Genomic DNA, 6000 nt, shown 5'->3' with positions numbered 1-6000 from the left:
TTTCCTGCTGTCTTTCGTTCGGTTCACGTGGAACCCATTTTCCCACCTTCTGGATCTTTCCCATGGCTTTCAAACGTACGGAGACGGCTTCTCGTGTCACGTTTAAGCGATCAGCGAGTTGTTGTTGCGTGTGAGCGTCATCCTCGTCCAACAATGCTTGCAATTCTCTGTCTTGAAACTTTTTCGGTGGTCTTCCACGTTCTTCGTTCCTCACGTCAAAATTGCCACTTCTGAATTTTTGAAACCACTCAAAGCACTGTGATTTACCAAGAGCATGCTCACCGTAAGCTTCGACAAGCATTCGATGCGATTCTGCAGAAGTTTTCTTCAAATGGTAACAAAAAATCAATGCTGTCCACAAATCGTAGTTTCCAGGCACAAAATTCGACATGTTCAACGCTGTTGTATCTTGTATTGTTCTGAGTCGAAAATGTTTGTGAGATGTCAACAAAGACTGTTGGCATCAATGACGCAGTTTAGTGGTAACTATATTATGGCTAGTGCCATCTATAGGCAAATTCCGGTTTCATAGTTATAAGCCTGATATATCGACGAAAGTCCTGTAAATCGCATATTAAATAAATCTGAAACTATATTGATATAAATTCTAAGTGTAATCTTAGTGTTCCTTTACTTTTATTTCGGCGATTAACATCCACAATCTCAACACTAACCTCCTGTTTAGTCTTCAGGAGGTACCCGTCGACGTTGATCTCGATTACCTTGGGGAACCGTTTACCCGTCCAAAGTATCACCCCAGTCTTCTCCTGAGCAATCTTCATTTCGCTCTCGGCACACCACCGCGTGATCACTCCCATCTCAGTACACAGCTTGGTGGTTGCATATTCTTGCTTGGCCACGTCAAGTATTACCGCTAGATCGTCGGCGAACGCGACTGCGTTCAATCTAGTAATCGCCTTCAATTCTTTCAACAGACTGTCGTGTACCAGATTCCAAAGAAGCGGCTCGATTATCGATCCCTGAGGGACATCCGCATACACATTTCTTTTGACCGTTCCTCTCATCGTTGTCACAACTATCCTTCGGTCCTCGAGATAGTTCCTGAGGAACGTCAGGAATTTCCTGGGCATCCCTCTGGCCTCCGTTTCTCGCAAGATCGTGTTCCAACTGAGAGTATTGAACGCGTTTTTTATGTCCACTGTCACCAACACTGATATTCTATTCCTCCTCTTCCACCAATCGGCAAGATTCGCCGCAGGGCGTCAACACTGCCCCTCCTCCTTCTGAACCCATATTGTTCTTCCTGGAATCGCTCCAGCCCCAGGCTTTCCCCTATCTCCTCTTAAATGTGTGCTCCCAGACTTTTCTAAGTACTGAGAGCACGCTGATCGACCAGAAAGTCGATGTTAACGTTGGAAATGAGGACCACCCTTGCTACCTTCTACTTAGCTGGAATCTTGCCCGTGCCGTTCACAGCGTTCAACACTTTCAGCACATTCTTCGCTCTTTTTTCAATCAATACTCAGACCACGGTCCCTGGTATACCGTCTACACCGACCGCCTTCTTAGGATTTATCTTTATACTGGCATCCCATAGATCATTTAAGGTTATCCTGCAGCCTCCGTCGTCGTCTTATTCATCCTCTTCGTTACAGTCCCTCGACCTAACGTCCCTACTCTCTGTTGGCCTCGTCAGGAAGAGCTCGTCTCATCCGTCTGTACTCTCTGGGTCATCATGTCTAATACGGCCTCCCCCATGGTCCCGATCTAGCAGAATTCCTTCCAGCAACTCTCTCTACTTATCCTTATCATCCTATTTGGCCTCCTCCTATTAGTTTTAAAATCTTCACATAGTCGAGCCGCTTCGTTGGTGCCTCTAATTCTGGCTCTCTGGAGCTTTCTTCTGGCCATCGTCGTTTCTTTACTTAAACCAGCAATTTCAGCGTTCCAACATTAAATAATTCGGAGGCACATGTCGTTTCCAGAATAGTCTGTAAATTATTACCATGTGCCTTCTCGTCGTCCGTAATATCTGTAAATAGCTTATCATGATTTTCGTTAAACGTCAAAACGAATTCATCCATGACAGCGTCCTTCGTCGAATATTTAAAATTTTCGGAGTTACGCCTCGTCCTTTTGATCTTAAAGCTATGGAGGACGTAGCGGTGGGCCGGTGCCGACCAGATTTTCGGTATACTCCCACCGGGATACCTCATCATCAGTCCCTTATTTACACTGACAACATCAATGAAAATCGTTCTTCCGTTCCTAGTGAACGTGAAGTCGGTGTATGTCATCTTTATCGGTACGATGCCGTTCTTCGTCATAATATTCATGAGGCAGGTTCCTCTGCGGTCGTTTTTATTTCCCCCATGCGGTAGCTTTAGAGTTGAAGTCGCCGGTGATGATCGTCGCTGGGTAACTCCTCTTCGTTGCCTGTATCAACGAGTCCAATCCTTGCGTGTAGTTATTAAATTAATATTCACATTGGGGAACAATATCTCCCAATACGCAATACACCGTTGACACTGATACCGACGATGCCATTCTCAGCGACAAGCGTGGTCACGCTTCCCTGCTCGTCAAGGGACAATCTCCGTACCTTCTAGAATGGCTCTTTTCAAATTGTCCGTGGCCTTACCCGCCGTTACCTTGTCCTTGAGTTCGATCAGGATATGACAGGTCCGCGTTTTTCTGATTCCTGTCGTCTCGTTCAGGGCACTCTTTCCTTCTACGACCTCCCTGTAAGAGTCGATCTAGTTGGCGGCGTCTTGCCCTACTTTCACTAGGATCGCCTCGCTTCTTCTCTTTGCTGTTTTCCCCTTGCTCCTTTATACCGATCCTACCGTCATACCGCTCCATGCCCGTCGTGCTCTCGAAACGGCTACGAAGTCTTTTGTGTCTCTTGACAAGCGTCCACTCGAAACCGAGTCTCCGCTCCGAGACCGAGACCGAGACCGCTGTCTCTCACAATTTCTGCATAAGTGACTTCCTCCTGTCTCCTAGGTTTTTTCCGTATGATTCAGTTTTCTCTCCTCCAAAGGGGATATTCTTTGCGCTTCTTCGATAGACTCGTCTCCGTCTGACCAGTCACCGATACTCCGCAGTGCTTAGTCTCTCATTGGTCCCTCGGGGTGATTTGAGTAGCGTCCGACTTTCTGTCACGACGTCCACTGTTCGCTTCCACGTTGGAATCAATCCACTCCCTTACTCTTTTGAACTCTAATATGCTTTCGTCGTTTAACTTCTCCAACATGGGGTCTCCCTTGTTCGAGACTGTGATTCTTCTCATTATTCTCTCCATGTTGAGTGTTAAAATTTCTAAGCTACTCATCAGGCCCTTCACATTTCGGAGTCCTGTTATCGGCCCTCTTCCTTCGTCGGCGGAAAACCCGTTTTCCATCTCACGAGCGTCATCTCTTCTGAGTCCTATTACCTGCTCTCTCGTCGTGATCTGCTCCGCCTCTCTCTGTCTCGTTCTCTTTTTCATTTTGTTGGTTTCCGGGATTAAGTAACTGCTTTGGTCAATCAACTCTACTTGAGAGCGAGCTCCATTTCGCTATCCTGCCCCAACTGTTTTTTACACATTGGTCTTCTATCAAGCCTTCTCCTTAGTTTAAAGGGATCCGTCTCCTTATTACTCCCTTCTTCGAGATCGAAATCAAGATCTCTTTCAACCTCATCTCAGTGTCACTCTCCTCCACTAAATGGTCCTCGATCGTTTTTACGAAAAAGAAGCGGCCCTGGGACCGATCGACCTCTCTTCGCTCCTCACCGAGTCGTGTGATGACCGCCGGGGCGAGCACACGTAACTTTATTTTTCCTGATCGTTCTATCCATATTTGTTAATAAGTTAGGATAGTCCGAGGGCATAACCATTTTCGTTGCCAAGGTCGTCATAGTATCATTCCATTGAGTCTACTGATGTCGTCATTACAAATCTATCCTTTTACAATTGATTCCCTACGCTAACATTATCCTAAGTCCATTTGTTTTATCACATAGTTGTTTCATCACCTGCTCTTATTGTAAGTTACATTCTAAAGACGACATTTCGCTATAAAGGCTTAACCCATACAATTCACGTCGGTGTTTATTTTCCGTGTATCATATTTTATACTAGGTTTACGGGACCCGTTAATTTGACGGATTTCAAACTTTGAAATGAAATATCCCAAAAACCATAGCATTAATTTTAACCATTTTGTATCGTAAATTAATCATTTCATCTAAAGAATTCATACACACAATTATTTTCTCCTAGGCTTTCTAATTTTTTAAATCTGTATGCAGTATACCTATCTCTACGAAACCCGTCAAATTAACGGGCTGGCTGATTTTCGAAACATTCCGTTTTTCAAAGACAGTGTGCAAAAGTTTCAGTTATTGTAGACATTTCCCATTATTGTCTCCGCTGATTGTACGTATTTACAATAGGATAATTGAATTTGGACGCAGTATTTTCTTTTTTTGACCAATACCCCTTTTCTAGCAATCATCAGTAAATCCAAGAAATATAATAAGATATTGAACAAAACTGTCAACATCAATGAATATTGTTCTGAAGATACCTCCGAAGAAGATTAGTATGAATTAGACCAAAGGGAAGCTGACAGTGAAAGTTCTGAATACACTGAAAGTGGAGAGATAGAATCTTCGGATAGTTAAGAGGAAAACTTCTTGAAAGTGTGTCGTAACAAGAAAAGGATGCGTATTTTTTCTAGTTCTGATTCCGAGGATAAAAGGACGAGCATTCCAAGCACATCACAAAATGTAATGGGTGAAATTGAAATTGAAATTGACGGAATACAGTGGATAAAACTGAAAGCAGGCAGATCTAGGTGTAAGAAGCCCGTTCGTATGATATTCAAGGATATCGCAGGGCCTACTGGCTATGCTAAGAGAAATATTATGTCGGGTTGTGTAACTAGTGCTTTCGAATTGATAATTTCCAGATACATAATGGAACACATAAAAGATTGCACTGAAACGGAGGTGCATCGAGTTTTGAAAAAAAACTGGACAATCACAGTTGCTGAGTTACGTAGTTTTCTAGGAATTCTATATGCCCGGGGTGCATATGAAGCGAGATCATTGAAAGTCTCCGAAAGATTATAAACAGATAAATTTGCGCTGATATCCGAAATATGGAACAGATTTATAAGTAATAGCCAAGCTTGTTACAAGCCATATGAAAATATCTTAATAGATGAACAATTATTTCCAACGAAAGCGGATGCAGGTTTACGCAATATATGCCGAATAAGCCTCATAAATTTGGCATTAAGTTTTGGTTGGCAGTTGACGTCCAAACAAAATATATTTTGAATGGTTTCCCTTATATGGGGAAAGATAAAGCTCGATGCTCAAGGGAAAAAAGGACAAGATGACTTTGTTTTCCTCAAATTTACAAATCAGGAAACTGCACGCCTACTATGTGTAGAAGTAAACCTAATGTAAAAGTCCTCCTTCTAAGTACCAAACATACAGGTATATAAGTAGTAGACAATTATAAACGTGTTCCAGAAATCATTGCTTTTTATAATAAAACAAAGTTTGGTGTGGACGTCGTTGACCAGATGTAGTGTGAAAGCAGGGAGTTTCCGATGGTCCCTTCAAGTTTCTTTCAACATTTTAGATTTGGCAGCGATAAATGCGTGGATATTATGTAAAGAGTGCACCGAATCGAAAGTATCCAGAAAGGAGTTCATATTTTGCTAAAGATCAGATGCTTCATTTCTGTCACCTTTAACGTCAGAAGTGCGAAAAAGTTGCCAAGTGGCCTACTGCCAAAAAAAAAAAAAAAAAAAAAAAAAAATAGAAACAATAATTGCTGCATATATTACAAAAAGATCGTATGCGGAAAATGCACAAACAAAATTCAGTATATTTGTAAAAAATGTACTCAATATATATGATTACCCTATACCGTTAATATTAGTGTTTTTATTATTATAGTTATTTATTAGACTTTTTACTTATTAATAATTTATTTAAACGTGAAGCCTAATATCGTTCAATTCAGACTTAATTTGAATA

The sequence above is a fragment of the Bombus fervidus genome, chromosome 4 (genome assembly GCF_041682495.2).
Source record: "Bombus fervidus isolate BK054 chromosome 4, iyBomFerv1, whole genome shotgun sequence".
Lineage (NCBI taxonomy): Eukaryota > Metazoa > Arthropoda > Insecta > Hymenoptera > Apidae > Bombus > Bombus fervidus.
Note: the sequence above shows the minus strand (reverse complement) of the source record.